This window comes from Alosa sapidissima, chromosome 2 (genome assembly GCF_018492685.1).
Source record: "Alosa sapidissima isolate fAloSap1 chromosome 2, fAloSap1.pri, whole genome shotgun sequence".
Classification (NCBI taxonomy): domain Eukaryota; kingdom Metazoa; phylum Chordata; class Actinopteri; order Clupeiformes; family Clupeidae; genus Alosa; species Alosa sapidissima.
Window position 1 is genome coordinate 25,089,986 of NC_055958.1, and position 26,298 is coordinate 25,116,283.

Below are 26,298 nucleotides of genomic sequence, written 5' to 3' on the forward strand. Positions count from 1 at the left end.
TGCTTTTGGATGTACTCCTCTGACCCCACTGTAACCTTCCTGGTGTCTGCGACCACCCCCAAGATGAAGCGTTTTCCTGGCTGACTGACAGGGGAGTGGGAGCTCACTATATAATCCTCCAGAGGGTTGCCTCGGCAGAGCTGTGTATTCCAGACCAATGGCTCCTCATCCTCCACTCATCTCATCCTCTCTTCTCTTCATCTTTCTTAAACACTTCACCATCTCTTCTTTCCTTTCTCTTTGCTGTGCTGCTAAATGTCTGGCATATAAAGACAGTATTTTCACGGTTGTGTATTTTTTCTGTATTTCTGACTAAACACGGACTGCACTGAAAGCCCTGTAGTGCAGCAGGCTGAGACCGAGGAGTTCCATTGTTGCCACATCAACCTTACAAGTTATGACTACTCGCCTCTCCCAAGGCTGCGTCTCTTTTGAGAATACATCCATGTGCAACAGACTGCTAAATAAATCATGAACAGCAGTTCAGTCGCTGGGGCCCGGTGCCTCCTCTAATGGGGCCAAGGAGCCGCGTGTTCTTCAGGGGTTAAACTCTCATATGAGGAAGGTGAGTGCTCGGCAAAGAAGACCCAGCTTCACCCCACCTGGATGCAATTTTAATGCCAACCAAAAGCAGGGAAGAGGCAAAAAAGCCACAGTGGATCCACTTTGCCTCACTGCAGGAGGAAACTTCCTGAACCTGTGTCAGTGGGGAGCTAATTAAACATCATGCTTTTGCACAGATTAGCGCCTCCTTTGTCTCATCTGCTGCTATTCAGGGGGAAAAGCGACAGGGGGTAAGAAACAGTCGTGTCACCTGCCATGCAGTCAGGTATGGACTGTGTGAAGAAAGGCTTTCATTAACCTCAGAATACAATGGCAAACTGCATGCTTAAGTAGAACTAAAGAAAAGAACATACCAATTTGGAACACCTTCAAAAACCAAAAAAATAATCTGTACAAATTGATCATGTTAATGATAAATGTCACTATAATGGTAATAAGGATGCCCGACATGAAGTCAAGCTTGTATTATGAAAATATATACATTTAGGGTTCAAAATGCATTTACAAATAGACACCTATTCCATTTTCCTATGCTGTCCTATTTTTATATATAGAGTGATATTTTTAAACGTGTGCAGAACAGCACTGGCTGTATGGTGAAACAATCTTCATGAGGGTGGAATTAGGAGATACGTTGAGAGAAAATATCTAGCTCTCGTGCTGCATGACACACTGCTATCAGATACACACAGGAGGAGATGAGCGGCTTGTCACAGAAAATTAATAGGCTGTTTCTGTCAATTTAATTTCAGCTGGGGTTGTGGAACGAAGGGCATGTATAGACCAATTCATAATCACGCATTTCAATTGGAGCTGTTTCACATCGTCAGTTCCCTTTTCCTGCAACATGCAAATGTCACTAGACGTCTCACCCCAAGGTGCAGTAATGTATGATCGAACATGTGAATAGAAAACGAGGCTGATTAAATTTCAGTAGCGCGGCCACCGCACTCGACTCCTGCTGCCTTCAGTGGAATCAGGTGAAGAAAATGCTGCCGATGGCACGGTCCCAAAGGAATCGGTCTCGTTTGATTGCAGAAATTGAGCTTACTGACGCGGGGTCACTATTGATGTCTTGTCTCACACCTGCACACCTCGCCGCCAGAGCCATTGATGAGGCATTGCCTCTGTCGCTGTCAATAAGAGGCAGGACTTTGAGCTCAAAGGAGGCGCTGACAGAAACTTCCAGAACCTTTGAGACACAAGCATCCCCTGGGCAGGGCTGAGTCAGTGTTTGTTGTGTGCAGATGCACTTTGGGCAGAAAGAAGAACAAAGCAAAACTTCAACAGAAGAAGAAACGTAAAACTTTTACTTCCATCAATAAAAAGAGTTCTTTGAATTGATCAGTCCATTTTTGGCAATACACTTCTCTCAACTGATTCTCATCCATGTTTGCTATAGATACCCTGTCTAACTGACAGCACAACAGCAGCTGTTGCTTAAATCTGGATATGTTGCATCTGTGGAAATCCATGAAGGTTTAATTAGTACCCAAGCATGTCCATAAATAGGATCCGGATCAAACAGAACCGGTCCATGTCGACCCACGTCATAAGGGTCCGTATGCCCGATGAACTAGATCGGGTCAGGCCAGTGGAAGCGGGCGGTGGTGAGGGCTGGCCACTCTGGCTGAATCATCTGCTGGGGAGCGGATTCAGTTAAAGTCTGCTCAGGCAATGCCAACCATCTGCTCTATTTAGTACCAGGCCTCCGATGGCTTGCTCATGTTTTATTTATCTGTGTTAATCACTGCACTACAACAATATATTTTTTGAGTGTGTGTCAGTGTGTGTATGTGTGTGTGTGGGGAGAGGGGAGCATGGGGGTAGCATCAAGGCCAGAGTGTGCCCCCTCCTCCAGGCCACCGTAGATTACCTGTTCAAATGCGCAGCGGCATAATTGTCTGTTTGACATTTCAACCCAGCACTGAGCCTGCAGTCGCCTCTCCCAAGTACCACTGATACAGTGGGTTTAATTGACACTATAAAAGACCTTGAAATTAGTTCCTAATCCAGGCTCAGAAGAGAGGTGCAAAGTCAATTTAGTTCACCCACCCTCTGATACTGTGCGAATACATGACTGAAGAGCGGTGTGAAGACACAGATGACTACATCATTTTTTTAGGTTCATATTGACACACTCTTTTATTCCCCGAGCCCTAATATCAGTTGAGCTAATTCAGAGAGAGATGAGAATTCATTTAATCACAGTGTTGTGTGTCAGAGAGTGCACTCGCATTGTGGTTCAGCTGTTGATTACATTCTACTGTAAGAACAATCCAGTTAAATCTAAGCTGAAGGGCACAGCTAAGTAAAAAAAGTCTATAAGAATGTAATGGAGACAAAGCCTTGGAGTCTTTTATGGAAGACAAATCCTAATTTCTTTCTTTGGAGGACTGAAGGTCAGTGATGCTAATTTGGAACACTCCTTTGTAGTATTTGCATACGCTAGAAGCCATCAACACAGGAGGTTCTCTGAGGACAAACTCAGGTCCCTGTGACTGCCTAAACCTCCAGGCTTGGGGGTGGGGGGATGCGAACAAAACAACCAATCAGGATGAGGAGGCCCTACTCAACCAATCGGAGCGCCAGTGCCTATCAGTACTGTGTCTAACGCACATCAGCATGCATGCAGGGACTGCGGGATGGTGGAGACGGCCACATGGAGAACAGAAGTTATGCCAACTTCCAGAAAGACATTCGCCCAGGGCTCAACAGAGGAGCGCTCACAGTAGCACAAAACATTCAGCAAAGCCCTCTATTTTATAGTCTGACGCTGATATCCTGCACGACACTTCTGAAAAGAAGCATAGAGGGTGAGAAAGGGCAAGAGAGGACAAGAGAGACAGAAGTCTAACAGAAATGAACATCCTCCTCCAAACCAAGGACACGTTACTGTTTTCTTTGCTGGCAGTTTACAGTACCTTGAGAGACATAATACCTGGACATCTGGGAGGATGGCCTCCAGTTCACGTCTAAAAGACCCATTGTGGCAAAATGACTGGTACAAATGTACGATATATTGGGAGACACTCTCTGGAAAAAACTCTTTACTCCCTTTACTCCCTAAAATCCTCAAATTACAAGTAGAGAGAGAAAGCACCACAAATCAGCCCTACATATATTTTGTTAATAGTTCTTTTATTTCAACCATCATAACAGAGTCAGCAAGACTCGCAGTGGAAAATCAGCAGACACATGCTGTCACCTCTGTTCCAGTTGTCTAGCAGAGGGTATGTTCCTGCCTGCTTTTTTCTCCCGTCTCTCCAGAAATGGCATTGAGAAGGATAACATCCCAATTAATTCTTCAGTTGACTGCTTCAATGCGATACTAAAATAGGCTGTTTGGAAACTGTCTCCAAAGTAGTGATGTGTTCCCGTGTAAGATCAAAGTCAGCATTAACGTAATAGTTTGGCTCTTGTGTTCACATTGGGGGTGGATTGTACATGTCATTTCATTCCACAATGAAATCTCAGGTTTTAATGATATAAAACCTTGTCAAATTCTCATAATAGGCTTGACTTGAAGCTGTTTGAGAAGTTCATCAGTCCTCTTTCTAACAACACTTTATATAAGCAAGGGAAATGTGGTGAATAAAAGGAGAAAATGTCCTGTCTGAATTGAATAGAACTGAATAAGCGGCACCTTGAGGATCTCTTTGCATTGCACAGAGACTCTAATGACACACTGGACCACCTGCTTGTGATTTCCATCCCCCGACCTCGTCATCTGACCAAAAATAGAGCAGCCTGTCCCAGTAGATAATCACAGCACTTTTAATGTCACACTTGCACCACGGGGGAGGACTTCTTTACTCATTTAGGGTGGCCCAGATAAAGGCACTATTTTGGTTAGTCCTCCTCAAAGCCAACCATTTGAATTATTTACATGATCTCTACGATCGATTTATTTCTACAATTCTCTGTGACACTGAGGTATTTGGCTGGGGGACATGGACAGAAAAGTAATTTTGTATTCTCAGCCTAAGACAGATAGTTTTTAATCTTAATTACTGGTAAGTATAGTGTTTGGACAAAGCATCTGAACTGTTCAACAGAGTTGTTCATGTGCATGAAATGTTCTAAAATGCATGGTCATTGGCAAAAAGCTTATTTAAATGTAGTGGGATGTCCAGTCCACATTGGGAGTGTTTTCGTTATCAAACGTCGGCGGATGGCGCAACAAGGTGTTGCTATGTTTCTTAATCAGTCGTGGGTGTGTTTTGGGTGTAACATCCTTTAAACCAATGAGAGTGACATATGTCATTCCCTTTAACAGCAAGCAGCGTGACTTCAAACAGCGCATCGGTATTTTGATGGTCACCAGCACATTTGAAGGAATCTGCATGCACGCGAGACTGTATGGAACAGGTATTCCACTAAACCATACTTTGCTAAAACCTAGCAGAGTAAATAGCCTACACGCATCTGCACTCATCTATTATTTGAACCAAAGTCCTTTTAGGCAAGTCCCTCCACTCGGCGGCCATATAGCAACGCTTTTTGGGCACTCATCAGGCATCCTCTTCAGCAGAAATGCGCGTGCGCAAGGCTTCACGACACCAATCTTGTTTCAGCGGCGAGTTCACAACACATGATTGGCAAGATGTCTTCACAACACACCATATAATTTGGCTCAATGTATTCACATCACACCACATGATTGGCTCAATGTATTTACATGTCGACGTTTTGCCGAGGAAGGGGTGGGATATGTGTAGACAACGGCCATATTGGCGTTACAAACTAACCACATGCATTTCTATGGAGGATTTTTTGAGTGCTGTGTCTCCTCATTAGAAAGTCTCTGTTTGAACTCATTTGCAAAGTGAAACTAACTTTACCATAGTCAGCGACAAAACAGTTATACACAGTTACTTTCACTACTGACTGCCAATAGGTTACCATCAAAAACATAACCTGAAAAAAGCAACACATACCCCAATAATGTTCGAATGACTGAATAAAAAACCTAAGGACATTTATCCTGCAGAAAAGTTGCTGCTTAGCCTACATCTCGTGACAGTGTGTCTTCAGCTGTGCTCCATACACCCCTTGGCGTGTTGTTCAATAATAAAGACGCGCTTGGCGCAAAACTTGAGTGTACAATAGGAATATGTGTTACGTTGTGATGATTATGTGCTTTCCGCCAGGTTTTGAGTCACGAAAGTAGGGCCCTTAGAGCAGTACATTTTAACAGTGCAGGAACACCCTGATGTTCTGTAACGCTGTTATAGAACATCAGCGGCGCATCACATATTGCTCTCCTAGTGTTCTATATACTAATTATCTTACCAGTTTTTTTCACCAGATCTCCACCCACAGTTTTCTACAATGTATTTTTCAGAGGGACAAAGTGACTGAGTTCTTCCTAGATCTCAATAAGGTTCATTGCACACAAAGGGAGATCATTAACTCATCTTGAATGCTGACTGATTGATACTGTTAAGGGTTGTCACCCTCAATATTGTAGGGTGTGTGATTAATGGTGTTATTCAAGGGTGGACAGCTACAGCTACTTTTTGCTATTTCTAGTGGAAACAAATCTCTAATTTTCACTTTCACTCTGTTTCGATCAAGATCAAGAAAAATACATTTTAATTTAGCGCTGTGTGCTGCTGTAGGTAGCGCAACCTAAACCATCCAGACGTCACTTGATGCGCTCATAGAAGCTACATCTATGTGTGGAAGGTATTCTAAAATCCTTGACAGGATCTACTGCATGGAGAACTTTCAAGCCTCAGACAGACCTGGAGTCTTGGACTCCTGCTGATAGGCCAGAGAGACTGTTTTTAAGCCAGCAGGATGGATGGCAGGTGACCCTGGCCATCATTAAGGACACTGGTGCAAAATGTCTCTGTTGCCTTTCCACAGAGCTTTCAAAGCACCTGAGAAACCCTGGAAAACCGCAGAAGACTACCATGAGCTGAAACGGGGCGAGCCTTTCATGTAGACACACTGGAAAACATGGAAAAAAATCTCTGTTGAAGAACCAATGAAAGTGACATCCAATGATGTCTCTGTGGAAGATTTTTTTCCCCTTCACTTTTTCCCTAGGGGTGAGTTTGTCATGAGGTTAGATGTAAAAAAAAAATGTAAATGTCTGCTCATTATTGGAACTCAAGACATAGATTAGTACTGTATCTGCAAGAGGATCCAAAAAAGTTGAAAGATAAATATATACCGGTATATCGAGAGAGAGAGAGAGAGAGAGAGAGAGAGAGAGAGAGAGAGAGAGAGAGAATAATCTAGCAGAATACCAGAATTAACAGAATTTAGTACCTGAAGAACTCATCGGTGGTGCAAAGGTGATTTCCAGTTAGATATATTAACATATATAATATTACATATTTACAACTTACTGGAAATCGCCTTGGCACCATTGGTGATCTTGAGAAAATAATATGCCCAGGTTGAATCCTGGAAATGACAAACTGTGTATTCATGTCAGACCAACGCAGCAAAGACGGTTTTCCCAATCCTCGTGGTGCTTAACACTGTGCTGCAGAATGCTCATGAATTAATTCAGAGCTCCTGGCAGGGAGGGATTTGCGCTTCTCACAGAGTCAGTGGAGAGTTGAGAGCTGGCTGTCTGTAGTGAAGTAAGCCAGATGGGAGACAACATCTTTCTTACCTCAGGGAGAGAAGTAAAAAAAAAAAAAAACTCCAGAATGAAATCGGCAGAAACATAAAATAATACACCATGCTTGACATTAGCAGCTTGACACTGCAGTCAAGCAGCAATCCGGGAGCTACCTGGATGTGAAAATATGAATAAAACAATAAGCCACTGAAAAATGCTATGGGCAGAAATGCTATTATGTCCATAAAAGGTGGAATATCCCACAGAGTAGCGTGCCCTGAAAACACAGCTAATTGCTGTCTGAATTAACAGGACAAACTCTACAGGATGCCTAGAAAGAGAGAGAGAGAGAGAGGCAGAGAGAGAGACAGAGAGAGAGAGAAAGAGAGAGAGACACGCATCTTTGAGTGTTTTCTCTTTGCTATTAAAAAAAAAGTCCTTAAGGTCTGGATATTGAACACCCCATCAATCTGGGTTGGATCATGCACTGATAGACTCTCCAGAGCTTAGGCTATTACTACCACCACAGTGACAGTGCAGGCCAAGGCGCTGACATGAAAATCATTAGCAGTGATAGCCTGTAATTAGCATCTGCATTGGAGGCTATGTGAAAGTGACAGACTGATACTATAGTAGTAACGCTCTAGTGGTTAGCCTGTGGTGCTACCTGCTGCTAAGTGCTCAGCAAGCTGCATTTCAGCTGTGGCGAGACTGCAGTGTGCCCTGATACACACAGGGAAGAGGGGGGAAACACGCTCAGCCAAGTGAGCCAGCGGAGAAAAACAAGAGGCCTCACTCATTTGATGGAAATACAATCCCAGTGAATGGCTTGTGGACCTGAGAGACTGCACTCTGCTGAAGGACCAAGAGAACAGGAAATTAGAGACAGATGCACTTCCTAGCATATCAGTCATTAAACTAATAAACACACAAAGGCATTAGATCACTGGTATTTGCCAGGTGCTGATAGGGCCATATTCACATTCTCTTTTGCACTTGAAAGATGTAGTCAAGATATTCTGGATTCTTATAGAAACCACTACAAATACAGACATGGTCCCAGCTCATATTAGGGCATCCTCATAATTCATATATTCCTGTCAGTGGTGGCCTGTGATATAAATGGCCGTCTAGTGTTCACAACACCAGAGGGGGCACACCAAAGACTTTTTATTTATTATATTTGTCTTTAAAGGAATCTTCGGCATCTCTCAACCAGGGCCCATTTAAAGTTTTTTTTATGTCCAAACACAGCGGTATCTCCAGAGAGTTCTTGCCATGTTAACCGACACTTATAATGACATTGTTGAGTCTAGTCAGGGCTGAAAAGCAGTTTACATTGACGTGACACTATGCCGTATAGGATTGCATTGTAATCCTTAGTCCAGGGGTCTCAAACACCCGGCCCGCAACGTATGTCAAAATAATAATGTAATCCGGCCCTTGATGCTATTTTTAATTGCGACAAACAACGATACTGATTAAAATAGACGATAGATGTGCTAGACATCCAGAGCTTGATTCAAACCCAAAATCGCTGCGCAAAGTTTTCAGGAAATAGTATGTGGGTAATATGAAAAAAAGGAAAGTAAACCTGCTCAAATATGTTCATCCAGTATTTACTGAAAGGTGCATAATTTGATGTGCTTGCCATCCAGTGATGGGTACATTTACCCCCTTCATAAACTTTTGTTTATACTCAAAGATTTTTACATTTACAGTAGGACTTTATCTCTGACCACTTTCAAGCCATGGCCTTTTGAAATTTTGATATAAAAATCCAATGGTGTGTGAAACACACACATACCCGTTTTTATGCTTTTTGTTTGTTTTATAATTTGTATTAATATTTATTTTATCATTATTTTATTTATAAGCTAAGGTTGCTAGCACAGGTGTCTAAAACTAGATAAAAACACTTGCACTTTCTGTTTGCAGTTTTGTGTGGTATTTGAAAAAAAGAACATTGCATTTTCAGAAATAGCCGGCCCTCCAATCAGATGACGTTGGCAGAAGTGGCCCCCAGCTCATTTGAGTTTGAGACCCCTATCTTAGTCATTCGTGATACAAATATCATCTAGTCATCGTGATATAAATACAGTATGCTATAGTTCAATACTGAATCGATTCCAATCATTTTCGTCCCAACTGTAACTTTAACTAAATTACTGTGGCATCTTCTACTGGAGCATAATGTTTCTGATCCACTCCATTTTACCACAGCCAATGGTGGACGGGATTTGGTGATAGTGCCATTGTAAAATCTTGCCTTGGGCTGCCTCCAACACTGTCATGGCCAGTCCTGATTCCTGTCAATATTTACTCTCCTCTGTGCAGACTGTGCTCCAGCAGTTCAGCTCTAGAATTAGGATTTTGTGGAAATATTCCTTGAGTGCCTCACAGGGTAACCTTGAGTTGTAGCAAGTTTTACCACAATTCAGGAAGGAAGAAGCACTTTTATACCTGGTCAGATTCTAGCATCCAGTCAACTGAATACAGGAGTCTGTTTTCAGTGGAAAAATCAGACTGAATTATAGGCTGAATGAATAGAACAGTAAACTACTTTTCTCACTAGCTTTTGTGAAATGCACTAGGATTGATCAGATGTGCCAGGTTGTATCCAGATCATCAATAAATGTGGTTTATGATTTGGGAGTTATGCCCACTTTATTAAGTAAGTATAAGTAAGTATATATACTCTTATGATCCCGTGAAGAAAATTTGGTCTCTGCATTTATCCCAATCTGTGAATTAGTGAAACACACTCAGCACACAGTGAACACACAGCGGCTGCCCCTATTATTCATGGTTGTTTTTAACAACAAAACACTGGAAATCAGGTCTTAGATAGTCATCTGCTGTCCCCACGTCCCTTTCCCAAGCCCCTGTATCAGTGTGCCAATCTGTTTTATGTTCATGGTAATACTACTTATGTATACAGAGAAAATACAACATAACAGCAGGCAGATGATGTCAAAGAGTGTCTATTAAGTGCTCCTTTGGATGACTGCTGCTCGTAGCATATAAAAAAAAAAGCACGTAGCATCGTGTAGGACTAAACTTCCCAGTCTGAACCCCGAAATCTCAGTGACAGCAATCTGCAACATCAGACGTCACTGGCATGCTGTCGGCGAGAGAATACACCGCCTGCCAAGCACATGATAGGCTCCCTCTTTATCCGCCATAAATTTCCCAGCCTGACCCGCTCGGGCAACAATACGTGTCACATCAGCATCTATCACCAGAAGGCGGCCAACCTTCTAGCGCTCTCAGCCTCGTTGAACACCCCCGACGGTGTTTGATTAGCTGGCCTTGCTTTATTTATCGTCACGCCGACTTGGCTCATCTGTCACTGATGTGCTCCATTCATACTCAATCCAAAAACAATTGAAATCCTCCTTTGGGGGGCGTAGGTTGGGTATCAGCTGGGCAGCCCCTCTGGATGCATCAGGTGGAGGATAGAAGTTTCACAGACAGACATCTGAACTCCCCCCCCCCCCCCGAAACCCATATGCCATTTATTAACGTAGAGCCCTTCCCGAGGCTGGACTCAACTAATGGAATTATCAAGGTCAACTCCATTCATCAACCCCCATTACCATAACAGAGGCCCAAGCTTGACATAACCACAAACAGGAGTGTCCAGGTAATCTGCAAGTCTGATGGAGGTCACACTTCCACTCGCCCTCAGAGCAAACCACTCACGGCTTAATTGCCACCACATACAGTCCCTTTCTGACATGGGATGATCACCTCTGATGTGTGGGTGGGGAATGCTGAGATGTGTTCAGTATGTGTGTGTGTGTGTGTTGGGGGGCATAAACAACATTTGAACACACCCATTTCAGATACGCATCAATCTTTTAAGGAAGCCTACATGGAAATAGCAGTGTTGATTATTAAGAGCGCCCATGAGACACACAAGTACAGTACATTCAGGAGGCGTTGCTAGGAAACGCTACTGGCTGGTGAGTCAATGAGAGAGCCACTGCTGCTGCTCGGCTCAGACAGTCACAATGGAACAGACAGCACAGCATCCACACAGCACTCCCAGCCCGGTCACTGCAATTATGCTAATTAATATCATCTTCACTGTCACTGAGAGAGAAAAAAATAAACTGTGTTCTGTTCAGAAAGCAACACCTCCCACTTTAATCTGGTGGATGAGATCTGGCTTTCGGTCACTGCTTTTGAAACACACATACACATATAGAAGACACACAAACACACACTCACTCACTTACATCATTCGTATAAAGATGGCCTCTGGTCCAGTGTAATGTTTAAAGTGAGATTCTGCTCATGGCTGGGTCAGACTTTATTTTTGACAGTTTAACATGTTAGATTTATCTGCAATTTCGCATGATTGTTCCTGAATAAATCAACTTCCACCTGCAAATAAGAAAAACAAAACCACCTTACAATTTACTGTGTAATGATGAATTTGTTTGTTGACTGTCTTGTTACATTATGGAAAAAGATTGTAATGTACCCAAGTTGCCACAATCAAATTAAAGTTTCACATGGCTTATATTCCATTCACAGGTTAACACAATCTTTCACCTGAGAATCCATCTGCCTGAAACGCTGTGATTACACCTGTTTAAATCAAATCACATGCATACACACACTAACAGGACAGGAGATGGAAGAGGCATGATTGAGATCAATTCTGTAATTGTATTTGCCCAAATGCATGACAAATACATTATCACATTGTGACAAGATTAATGTTACACAGGGAAGCGGGACTGGCCAGATTGACAGCTGTTATTATGGGATCACACGTGTGATAACAAATCACAAAGTCTATCAATTGGACGGTTACACATGCACCCATACAGAATGTGTTGAGCGTTTCACACATCTTGAGGTGTGCTTATTTGTTATTTGTCTGTGTCTTTCTGAATGCATGTGTGAACAGTTCAGAGGTGCTCACCTTCACAGAAGGAAGCTGTGTAACAGTTAATGAGGCATTTCTAATGAAATACTGCTGATTAGGTCTGACAGGTGCAGCAGATGTCCCTCCTGGTGTACAAGAGGCGGGGGGGTCACTCTCCTGTTTGGCCTTCTCTCCTCTCTCCACTAACCAAGGAGACCTAAACAAGTCTTATGGGAAACTAGCAAGATTATTACCTGGCTAAGACCCCAAAAATGTGTGGTTTGGGGTAAGTACAAAGTACCTTAATATTCAACTCCTCTCACAGACAATTACAATAATACAGCAAACATCCCTTCCCCACCCATTAAAGATTATTGCATGTGCAACCTTCAGTCAGATAATAAAGGATCCTGTTCAGTGAAATTCAAAATTCACACAGAATTACATGCAATTCACAAAATCCTGCCTTGAAGGTATCCATGCATTTTAATTTAGAGTGAGATACTCGTCTTCAGCCAACATCTCCAAGCTCCATCCAGTCCCAGCTGAGATAACGTTGATGATAACATTCAGATAGTAGCATGCTCCCAACGGCTATTGTAAGCTAAGCACACAAAATGACCTCAGAGTAAAGTGCGATAACAGCATATCCAAACACACCATAGTAGAGACAATTGCACATGGTGTGCTCAGCCATTAATTGCGCTGTAGTCCCTGGAAATAATCACAGTAGAACAGCTGAGGGGAAAAGTCAATGGAAAGAGCACGTGGATGTGGTTTGGTAAACATGACATGTGAGCGGTGATGGTGGCAACCTGAGAATTTGGTGTGCAAACAAACAAAATTAATTACAAGGTAGAACACGAGGTGTGTAAACAGAACCTGGGCAATACCAGGTCGCTTGCCATGTCTCATGACTTTTGTTTTATATTTTGGGGAAATGCACTCTGGTGTGTCGAAATGGTTAGGCACTAAGGGCCTATTACTGCACCTGCAGATTGGTCCTTCCCTGATATTGGGATTCGCACTCATGGGAAATTAATCAAAAGTGCCTTAGAAAGCCATCTGAGGCATGAATTATAATATTCATTTGCAGCTTTTCACTACCAACACAATACCTGGCAGTCCAAAAAATACACTGATGGACTAATTTAAAACCTAGCTTTAGTATCACAAACAACTACAATAGCTAGTGGACATATACCGGTAGTACACAACATAATTGAAATAAACGAATACACAGTGCCTTTCTTGCCTTATTATTGTCTGAAGCCTATGCTCTGTAAAGCATCTCTGTTGCAAAAAGGGTGTCTACTAAACGGCTAAATGCAAAGGGGTCTTAATGAGTGAAAAACTATGAGTGAATGAATGTGCTCTCTCGCTCAGGGCCAATCTCATCTTGCTAATAACTAATCTCCGACAGTGCCAGAGGCATTTGGGCAGATCTTTCATTGTGTGCTGAGCTGGAAAGAAATGAGTGTTAAGAAATAAATATATAAGAGTGGGTAATTAAGACCACTCTGACCTACGCTCTGCACCTTCCTGCTGATGTTGAGCTCATGACGCTGTCAGAAAGACCCCCCCCCCCATGTGGGGTGATGAGGGTGCTGTACACTATGGGAAGGCTGAGCGCTGGAGAGGATGAGAGAATTCTCTTTCGCACAGCAGACACACAATGACACAAAAGTGTAGATGCACAGGGTATAAGCCAGTTAGCAACAACATTCTCTGCTTTAAAATGCGGTCTCTTATGTGCTTGAGAGGATGAGAGAATTCTCTTTCGCACAGCAGACACACAATGACACAAAAGTGTAGATGCACAGGGTATAAGCCAGTTAGCAACAACATTCTCTGCTTTAAAATGCGGTCTCTCATGTGCTAATGCTTTTACTGTGACTCAGGAAAAGATGTTCGGTTGAGAGTGGTTGGGTATTTCTTTTTTTTACAAGGAATAAGATCAAAGATGTTTTTGTATAAGTATTGTTTAGATTGGGGCTGTCTTACTGACTCCAATAAGCAGAATTACACAGAAGGATTTAGACAAGACTAGTTGAAAACCAACATACAAGTCTTGTCACACTGTGGAAGTCACAAAGCAGTGCCCAGATCATTGATCACTGAATCGCTGAGTGCTGTGCATCTGGCTCTAGCTGGAAGTAAATCTTAAGCTCTCTCAAAAAGTGGGGATTACAGTGTGATCCTTCCTGAAATTATACACAACACCACAATTATTCATAAATGACACTCCTCAATAAGCTAATGCTTCAAGGTGTGAAATAATGTTTACAATCAGAGTGCATTTGGAATAGAAGATTTCTGAATTTACACACACTCAACTAGACTTTCATTTAGTCTTTGACACATTGGGCAAAATTATCTGAGTGATTTTCCCAGGCCATCAAAACTGAAACAATTTCACCCTCTACTGGACAAGAGAGGAATTACCCTTTTCTACAGTGGAAGGGGACATACATCTAAAAATGTTTGGAAAAAAAACAGCAATAGATAATTAGATAAGACCAAGAATGTCAACACTCCTTTGTCTGTGCAAACTGGACTGTCACCTGAAAAAATATATATGGTCAAAAGTATTGGGGCATCTGCCATTAAATTCACAGGAACTTACTTCAATGACATCCCATTCTGAATCAATAGGCATGAAAATAGAGTTGGTCCCCCCTTTACAGCTGTAACAGCCTACAGTACACTCTTTTGGGAGGGATTTCCACAAGATTCTAGAGTAACTGTGGAAATCTATGCTCATTCTATGCTCATTGTTTTGTGCACTGAGGTACATGCTGGAACCAAAAAGGGCTTCCCCGAACTGTTTCCAAAAAGTTATACGCAAACATATACCAAAATGTTTTGGTATACTGAAGATTTCCCTTCACTGACCCAACTCCAACCCCACTATAACTTTATCCCACCACTAGCATGACTGCACAGTACACAAAGCAAGGTCCTACTGTGTAAGTGATTTTGATATGGAAGAACTTGACTGGCTCACAGAGAACAGAATTCTCTACATCACCAAACGCCTCTGGGATGAACTAGAACAAACATTGCCACAGACCCTCCAAAGTCTTGTGGACCGCCTTTAGTCAAAGGTGTTTCAGCAGCAAAGGGGGGAACCGATTCCATGTTAATGTCTATGGATTTAGAATGGGATATCATTAACGTGCTGTGGGTCTAAGGTGTCCCAATACTTTCGTCTATATAGTGTATTTATATTCAATACCGATTCAGTATCAATTTATATCAATAATTTACATCTGGCTTGACACATGGGATTGTAATAAATTGTTATAATTTAGGCTTAGTTAATATGTAGCACAAAATGCATTAACAAATGTTGTGTTATGTCTAAAAATACAAGCTGAATGTCTACAAGCATTACTGAACACATTCTAAATTTACAAGAAATAATGTTGCAACATGGTATACACTGCCCCTAGTGGCTCCTAATAGTACTCTGTCAACTGATTGAACAAGGACAAGAGCTGCCCATTTGTTGTATGCATAATATTGTGAAAATGTTCACTATGAAGAATTTCGGCTGACAGTCTCATGTGATTTCCACCGTTTACTGGCCATTTCCAGCACACATAAATCTGGTGATGTACGTGTCACACATTAAACAAAATTATTACATAATGAACTGAATCAGATGTACCAGATAGCGGTACAAGATATGACTGCGCTCAGTCCTGTACTTTCTCTCCACAAAAATAAATCATGCTTGTGAATTTGTCTCCATCTCCTACTCCATCCCCTACTCTTGCAACTTTTGTGTGCATTCCTGCTTGTGTTTATGTGTGCATGCATTCAGAGGGTGTCAATGATCCTACACTTCAAATGTCATGCAGTTTTGAACGTCAACCAAAGATACCTGCGACTGAGGAGTCCAGGAATCGTTGACATAAAATTGCTGAAGAAAAGATCAATAAAAAATCCGGGAAAAAAAATCTGACTAAACCTGTAATAAGATATGCTACGTATATGCTCAAGGTGGTCATTTTTGTGTTTCAGCACAACAAAGACAGTGCTCATACATTATTGTTATGGTCCCACTGATAGCACCAGCCCCAATCCAATTTTTGCATTACTGTATGATTCGCCTGGAATCACATACCTCTCATACTTGTGAATTATCATAGAGACCAGACAGACTGATCTACAAGTAAGTGGCAGTAGGCAATTTGAAAAACATCAGACAACAGAGGAAGACACTGAGCCGTATCACTTTGAACCAGGGAACAGCAATGAGAAATGGCTGCAGATGAGGATAGAGCCAGAGCTAACCCTTAACTGTCAGTTACATTACATTTAGCAGACACTTCTTGACCAAAGTGACTTACATATGTCAGCTATATTACAAGGGATCACATTGTCCCCGGAGCAACTTGGGGTTAAGTGCCTTGCTCAAGGGCACAACGGTGGAAGCCAGGAATTGAACCGACAAGTTTCAGGCTACTGCACGCTAGCCCAGCTCCTTAACCACTACACTACCACCGCCCCAGTTGCAGAACAAGGCAGGTGGAAACTGTTGTGCCAGAATGAAAATGGCCTGTTCTGAACTGTTTTGAAGTTGGAAATGACAGAACTTCAGTCTCTAAATATTGTGCATATATGTGCATCTCAAACACATTGTCTGCATTAGGCAGGCTGACAGACACAGAACATAAATGCAACACATCTACAGTAACTAGATAAACAGAGCGGTACACAATAGGACCGCCGCCCAGTCGTGCACATTATCTCCACAAAAATAAATCACTCTTGTCAATTTGTCTCCATCTCCTACTCCATCCTCTTCTCTTGCATGTAAATGAGTGTGTGCGTGTGTGTTTGCTTTTGAGTACATGTGCTTCTCTGTGTGTGTGTGTGGGGGGTCATGGTGTGTGTGTGCTTGTGTGTTTCTGTGTGTGTGTGTGCCTGTGTGGATCTGTATGTGTCTTTATGTGTGTATGTGTGCATGCAACCCTTTGCTCAACTCCACCATCTACATGCCGATTGGTGTACGGTAACTAAATGTACACATAAATTCAATTGTATGGCCCTCCATATTTCCACGAAACTCACACACTTGGCACAAGCCATGATCCGTCCCTGTCCCTCAGTATCTTATCTGTATCGTTTTCAAATTTTCAACTTTACACATGTTCAGACCACAGTAAGAAAAATGGGTAAAAATGTCATGCTTTTCTTCCAAAAAGGTAATGAAATGTTTAGGTCAACTTTACAGTTGAATATAGGGAATTGTCCAAAGGATATCTCCAGGCACCCAGCCTATTCTTCAAACTAGATTCACCAAGATTCTGGCCTTTGGCTTTATGATAAGCATTGCCTATCATCATGGTTATAGCGGGTAGTATTTAATTGAGTGATGACATTTTGGCTTATTTGAGAAGTATTTAAGTAGTTGAAATACTCAAATACAATCCCTCAAAGTATTTTGTTACAAACTACATTTGAGTTTTTCCAATCCTGCAAAATACAAATTACAAAATATGCTAAAGTAATTAAAGGAGAATTCCGGTGTGATATTGACCTAAAGTGTGTTGAAACATGATACCGAGTGTGAACGTATGTCTCATAGCCCATCTTGGGTTGTCCCCTGCACTCCAAAATCTGGTGCTAGTTAGCCGATGCTACCAACAGCTTTTTCAATGGTGGTGCTTCGGCATCAGGCTAGCCATGCAAATAAATCACTGTTTTACACCATTTACGAGGCTCAATGTATCCACACTTCATTGGTAGACTTCCGAGGGCCCTGACATTTAAAACGAGACATTGAGAACTTTAAAAAAGCACTGGTAGTTTACTTACAAGACGATTTATACAGACAGTATCTTCACAAAGTTTAGCGTTTGCAGCCATCTTGAATTTAGTCACGATAAGTCGAGCGACGAGTAAGAATGAACAGGTATGATAAGGGATCAGATTCCAAAAATAATTCCGTGGAAATGCATGGATTCCAGTTGCTGCTACTGAAAGAAACTGGAATCCATGCATTTCCATTCTGTGTTATAGCTATGAACACATACAATGGCTCGTTTAAAAGGTGAGACTTTAAGCTCTCAGTGGGTGCAAACCGTGTATTTCTACACGCCTCTGTTCCTGAGAAATCCCAAGCTAAACAGTGGCTAGTTTTCATCAAAATCCCTGTTTTTTTTCTAGAAATGAAGATATTGCGTCTTTTATGAAATATGTGCTCCCTCCTCAGCACGGTGTTCAGTCACTCCTTGTAATGTTTTTGACCTGTCGTGGTCAGAGTCATCTTGTCTTAGTAGAAAGTCTCATCGACTCATCGAGCGTTGTCTGGCGAAAACGCACCTGCTGCTTCGACTTTTTCATTTCTCCCTTTAGCACCTGAGAAGTGTTGCCTGCAAAGTTTCTGGGAAGAAATCTAACGAGACCTGCCACCTAGTGATAAACCCACGAAAATAAATGACCTGATTTTGACCTGGCGTGCATGTCACTGATAGGCTAATCAGTGACTGATTCGAAACAAAGCGGCAACCATCAAAAGCCGAGTTAAGATCAAACGTCCAGATAAAATGTCCAGATCTTGCATTTTCATGAGTTTTCGATCGTCATATATTTCATTTCCATTCATCACAAAGTTCCAAAAATCACATATAAGGTGTGTTAGAGTGTCTAGTTTCGTAATAAAATAAAAAGAGCTAAAAACGTAATATACGTTTTTGGCACTCAACGCATTTTGGTACTCAATGAGTTAACAGTGAAAATACAACAGGTTTGACCTAGCGTAACGGGCAGCTGGCAAAAGCAGTGTTAGCCAGCTCATCTCTTTTCTAGCCTACATACATTTCCCCAAAAGGTTCTCTTTTGCTACTGGACCACGCAAAATGTGAGGCCCAAGTCCCGCGTGCCATTTGCCCAACAACAGCTGGAGCAAATATCCTCTCAAGAAAATCTGGCTGTGTACAGGTGATCTATTTCTGCTATACTATATATATAAATAATAATAATAATAGTTTTCTCTGTATTTGTTCTGCTACTGGCTCACAAAAACATTGTTCTCTTAACATAGATTCCTACACCAAGGCCATGCAGAAATGCCAGCGGCTCATGGACACAAGCAGCATCGAGACGGAGGAAGAGGCGAGCGTCCACAAAAGACGGTGTGGACGCCCAAGGAGGTTTATTAAAGAATCTTCAAGTGATGGTAAGACCTCTTAAGTACAGACTACATTATTTACACAATTCAAATATTATTTTCGCAATCTGTACAAATTGTATGGTATTTTATTTCAGATAAATCTGTTCTGCCACCACGAAAACATTCCATGATGAAGCGCGTGCCCAGAAGCCCTGTTCGTAAGTAAACATTTATGCAGCTAAAGGCTGCAACGTTTAGGGAACATTGGAAGAAGGTTCTCTAAAGGTTGCAACATTCGGATAACGTTAGGGGAACGTTCATGGGAACCAAAAACTAACCTTTAGGGGACGTCCGGGAACCAAAAACGAATGTTCCCGTAACCAAAAACTCTGGGAACCATAAATTGTTAGCTGGGTGAATCACTGTAGGCTACAATGTAATTTTTGGTTAAAATGTAGTACAAATTACTGTGTAGTACAAATTACAAATTACAGTGTAAAATACCCTTATGGAGTGGGTGTTTGCATTTCTTTAGGAATCTGCTGTCTTGGTTTGTACAGTAGCCTATAGCAATATAGAATATTATCTGACATATAGGGCTGGGACGGATGTTTTTTTGCGAGTTATGGATTATGAATTTTGTGCCATCATCACAGCCAATTAAACTTTAGACTTCACTGAGACCAAATGCTTCAGACATGAAAGAAATCAGCAGTTTATCAACAAGGCTATCACAATTTTAGAACTGTTACATTCATGATGCTTATGCTAATGTTACAATGGTAGGCTACTGCACATTAGGTAGGCCTACATGGTTTGCTTCATCTTTTGATGATAGGTTTTGAAGTTTTGTTAGTTTTGCGGCTACTGTCCCAGCCCTACCTACAGTACACGTAAAAGGGTAAAAATAGGGTACAGCCGGTAATAGGTCACTTTCCTATTTTCCTACTAGCAAGCAGGCTGGGAAATTTGTTTTCATGACATTGTGAAAATGTTGAACTGATGTACTGATAACTGTATGGTTACGCTGGTGTTCTAAACAAACGAGATGGCAGTCCTCTGACTAAAACACTGCCGTGACGGACAAAATGCCACCAAAGCCATGCTGAGCTAAATACTGCAACTGTGATTTGACGAAAAGATAGTGTTGCAAGGTAACTATGCAAACAGGTTTGAGGCCTCGGCTACATGACAACGACGGTGTTATTGTTTCTTACCGTCTTCACACCTTTAAAGACCCCTTTGAAAAAGTTCTTGCGTCCTCACAAAGAGGTGAAAACGGGCAAACACACTGTAGTGCATATGCCAGGCCTGTATGTGGTGCTGTAAACTCCAAACCCCGGAAGAAGGGGTGGAGCATGCACATACAGGATTTGGCAAGTGGACGTGGACAAGTGTTTTATCTAGACCGAAGAAGTCGAACTGCTCCTTCGACCAGCTTCTACACACAGTTGCATTCCGTCAACACATGCCAATGGGTGTTCCCGACGGTACCTATGCAAATGACTAAGTATAACCGTAAATTGATTGGTTGGTGCCGTCCGTCGATTGGCTTGATTGGCCGGTGCAGCATCCATAGACAGTAAAAGAAATGGACGAACAGACTCCGTCGTTTTCAATGGGAGGGCACTGAGTCAAATAGAACGATTTTTCAGTTGGTCCCCCCAGTACTGCGCAGACTTGCACTTAACTTCGTGACGTTAGCCATCGAACTAAATCATATGATAGATAGGCTATACAGAAATTCTTCTCACACTTCCTTTGCCTTCAAAGTTAAACATTTATTTAAGTATTATTATTAATATCACCCTCACAAGTGATATCAAGTCGTGTTAATGTTGAAACTACCACACATGATCATCTTCAAAAACAGTCATGGTAAAACAAACTAAAAAGTTATAGCCTAGCACTGCTACCTAGCACTAGAAGCTAATCTAACACTTTTCTGACCTACGGTCAGTCCATCGAAAACCTCTGAAATGATTATCGTTAGTGCCTTTTTTCATTAGGTTTACTTGTCTCCAGGGTAGGAATTTCACGACGGCCATGGCCGTCGTAGCCCCTTGCGTTGGCCGTGAGCCCCTTTGAAAATCATAGGTTTACAGGCCACGGTGGCCTTGGTGCCCCCTTCTTTCAATATTCTGCTTTGTGTCCTGCTGATAGCGATTTTTATTTAGCCTGTGGCCTGTCAAAATAATCTTAGCATTCACAGCGCAAATTAATTTAGTCTTTTACGCAGTGGAGAAAGTGACAGCGCAAGAAACTGCGTCCAAATTCACCCATTCTTCTCAGTTGAACTACTCGCGAAGTAGCCTATTCATCACACAGACATCACAAGTATCACATGAAAGAGCTTTTTAACGATGTTAGCCGATAATTGCTGTGTTGAACGGTTCGCGAGAAAAGTAAATAATATATTTCAATTTAATCATACATTCTACTGAAGGTTTTGCGTCCATGATCTCCCTACACATTCATCTCGGTGGAATACTTCACGAACCCTTCTTTTAACACATGACAAACCATATATCAGAATAAACAGCAGACCTTACCGAACACAAAGGTGTAAAGCAGTCCCCTGTACAGTTAGCCGTTTCAGAGTAATCCAGTTGAATTTGCAGTAAATTTCGACATGCATGGATGTCTCCAAATTTGGGCTTTAAGTTTTACAATGTGTTTAAATTGTTCCACATGATTTCATAACGGGCCAAATACAAAATAAATGTTACAAATATCGCCTAGATATTGATAAATCAGAGGACAGCTGACTAAGAGTTTGTGAAAGTAGCCTTAATGATCAAAAAATGCTAAGCATGCATCTAGGCTATTTGAGTTTCTTAAAGCTGAGCTGTGCTACATTTAAATTGTTCAATACATGATTTCATAGCAGGCCAAATATAAAATAAATTTTATATATAGCCTAGATATCTGTTTTTATTAGATGATCAGATGATTTACAGTTATATGTAATATGTCATGTTTCATGTTTGTGTAATGTTTCATACAGTGATGCAGGTCTACTGCAGTGAATAGGCTAAATACAACTTTGATCATTTTTATAGCCTACTACTGTATAGTTAACTTTGGCCTTGGTGCCCTGACATGTGGCCTTTGTGCCCCCCACCAAATATGCCCAACTGAAGGCCAAGTGGCCTTGCCCCCAGAATGGTGAAATTCCAAGCCTGCTTGTCTCTATCCAATGCTTTACCTTAACATACAATGGTATTGTAGGCTACATAGCTTTGTTCATGAGTTTCCGTGCTGGCTGCTTCTTATCCAAACAATACGGTTATCTCCCTACGGTGCGTTAGCTTCCCTACAACCGGACTCGCTAACTATACTTCTTACGGGAACCTCAACGTTACATATGAGGTAGCTGAGCCTGTTTTGCCTTCTATTGTTTATGTAGATAATGCAGAAGCTACAATGGGTGCCTAGGATATATGCTGTATGAAGTTATGGCATTTAAAAAAAAAACTAAAATGAATGGGCTTCTATGGGGTTAGCAGAGAAGTGGTCCCTCCAGCCTCCATTGATTCTTCTACTTCCGGAAATTCGCCTGCCCCCTTGGCAGCAACAGCTGAACTTCTCAACGCGAGCAACGCGACACAACGGACCCACAATTCAGTTCGGCAACGGATGACGTGAGCCCATGTTAAGTGAATGGAATGCGTCTCCAGCACTGCAACAGTTAACTATAGAATCTATGACTGCAACGCACGTAACTGTGTGTAGAACAGAGTTTCCGCTAGGAAAAAATGGTGCCGGTCAAAGTGACCGGCAGAGGTTTCGTTTTCCAGACATTTTGATGATATGCCGGTCAAATATCCTATTATCACTTCTTAATTACCTAGTCAAGTTGAGGAACACTGGAGACAGGCTATGTACTGTAGCTTAAAGAATGACATAATCAGGCTGAATAGAATGCAACATGTTCATTAGCCTAACTTACGTAAACATGCCTAACAAGATCTAGCCAGTATGTATGTTTTCATGGACAGCAAGAGTCCGCTTTGTTCATGGTTTTAAAAAGGCTACGTTGTTTGTTGATGCTACCCACGTTATCTCCAGTGGTTCCACTGTTTAACTTGCACAGATGCGCACACACAAGAATAAGCGCTCACACCACTACCCCCTAAGGCTATGCCTCTTTATTTGATAACAATAAATTAAGAAATATTTCCTATTCTGGGAAATGTTTAGTTTCTTTTTCTTTCGGTCCGCGGTTCAATGATACCGTTTAATTGTGCCGGAAATTATCCGCGGACCAGCAATCTCCTCGTCGAGGAGGCCCTAACCCTGCAGATCATAGACGGAGAAAGCATAGGCCTACTGTATGCTTTGGGTACAAAAGAGTTGCATGTCCAGTGTACACGGAGAATGACAGTGTCTTGGAGCGGCCGCAACCCCGCAACTCCACTTCCAACGTCATGATTCCGACAGATACGCCCGACACTTATGCTTTTTATCTGGTGGTGGTGGAGCTGACCAGACATCTGAGGCTTCAGACGTTACCAATTTATCATCATCCATCGCGTCTGTCCTCTGAAAAAAAGTTTTTAAATTTTGTCGGACATTTACTTTTTTTTTTCGGCCAATGTCCGGTAATTAACCCTGATGTAGAATGATGTAGAATGTAGGAAACCCTGGTGTAGAAGCCGTAACTGCTCCTTTGAGTACAAGGCGAAGAAGTTTCAAGAAAATGTTGACTGGGAGTCTTGCCAGTCTAAATACATGGACATTACAGAGGCACTGCGGCTACAATATCCAACCGGGGACATGGCTACACAGAAGGTCTACCCTCACAGCTAAGCCTAAAGCTATCTGTGAAACCCATGAATTGGTCACCCTGGCTCATAATAAATGTAAACCCCAATAATAAATTATAAAATATATTTATTTATTTATTAATGATATGCTATTATGCTGTATATTCATGTCATCCTATGTAATCTACTACACTATTATTACCATCAAGGACATCAATTTATTGAGGAAATAAGGAAAAATGGCCAGGAACATGTTTATGCAAAGAAAGAGCTTTATTAAAAACACACAACTATGTACAAAGCTTAGTGTTTCCCACAGAATTAGCCCATTTCACAAGATGGGGCTGCTGTGTAAATCAACTTCCTGTGGAAGAGCACTGTCCCATAGACAGCAAAAGAAAAGTCCACAGGAAAGACAGTAACAAGAAGACGTTTTACCCTGCCAATTAAGGCATCATTAACATCAATGAGACCAGACACCTGGACACTGTGAAATTGGTCTATTGGTTTCAATTTGTGGCGGTAGCTGACTTGGACAAGGGGGGGGGGGGGGGGGGGGTATTAAGATCGTCTTGGTAGTGTATAGGTCTAATTGAGGCCTAGTCCACACGTACCAAACCGATCTTTTTTCCCTCCGTCTTCCCTGGAACCGTATCAAGAATATTTGCGTCCAAATGGATCCATCTCAACACGACTCAACACGTTACTTCATACCCCAGGCCTATAGGTGGCACTGTTTCTTTACAGAAATTGACCAAAACTTGCGCTTTACAAACAGACAGAATAGGCTATGAAGAAATGGCTAGTGCAAGGAAACCAGAATTGTTTGTGTGGACTGATGGTGAACTGTCAACTGTAGTCAACTGTAAAACTAATAAACTTTATTTTACGGTTTGTGAAGGGTGCAGTCCCGTCCTTTATTTGGCTAACGCAGGTAGGCCTAGCTGCTACTAATCACCTTTACTTTCTTTGGTTGTAGGATAGTCCGTGATTCACATTAGTTTTGGCTATCACCGCAATTAGGCTACTAAACGCAAGGCTTACCCAAGTTCTAGGCTATTCTGTCGCCACATTTATAATATTGCTATAAAACCTTCGTTAGTAACGTTAGTAATCAAATCGCGCATTCAGTGTGCTACCATCGGCTTAACGTGAGTTCTAAGCGTCTTTGTATGCTTATATCTGATTTCACTCGACTGTGAATCCATGTATATATGTTGTAAGACATGTAAAATAAATGAATGACACTGGCACTACGCACAAATTAATGTAGCCTAAACTTACACCGCACTTTCCTAATAACTTAAGTTCTCTCGCGTCACTGACAGTAGCTAGAATGCAAAAAAAAACACTGGGAAAAACAGTGTTCAGTCCAAGTCATAAGCTATCGGCGCTGCGCAGCACCAGTTGTGATATTTATCTTACGGAGTGTAATCGTAGGTAATGTCATGTATGACAACTAGTATTGTTAGCCAATACTATAAGTGCAAGTCCAGGGCAGCTGAGGTGTGGCGATGACATCATCGATACACAAGCAGGATGTGCGGTTTCGCTGTCTAAACGAATTCAAACGGGCTACGATTTCAGATTTTCCCACTCTGGGACCAGGTTTCAAAAAAGTGCGGTTTCGGGCAGTGCGTTTACAGGATTCGTTTGGACGCTCGGCCAAGACGAAGCAAAACCTCTGCGTTTAACCTAAAAAGCGTCTCCGTGTGGACAGGCCCTGAGTGCCTGTCACTTTAAGACGTTCATGAGGGAACCCTTGCAATTCACAGTTAAAAGGCTACTGATGTGTGGATGCAATTCATAACGTTTTCTACATAATTAAAATAAAGGTTCGTACTTCTCCTTGGGACAAGCACTTTTGAATTTTGGAAAACACTTTTCCATTTACATCGGGATTTTGCAAACATTCAGTGTCAGAGTCAATAAAATCAACCCTTCAACGAAATTGACAAGCAGCTGTAAGTAGGCTAAGCATGCTAAATTCGACATCCAAACAGTATGCTAATGTGCTTTGAGATACTGCTTGATTGCATTGCAACTTAACTTAGTAGGCTACTGTACATTGAGGAGACTAAACTATGTTGTGATAAGACCTTAGCAGAGTTAACTTCAATCAGGGGCGCAGGAGGTAAGAGGGACGTGGGGATGTCCCCCGCAGTGCTGAAGAGACATCAAAAGTGAGGGGGACGACGGCTAAAGCCCTCCTTACACTGACAGACTTTGAAAAGATTTTTGAAAGACTACAGTCTCAGACCCTCTCACATCTAATGGCGGCCTTACATTATACGATTTTGGTCTTATAATGTTTTCACAGTTGGCGACAAAAATTTCCAAAGTTGGACAGAAATCATGGTCGTTAAGATGTTTC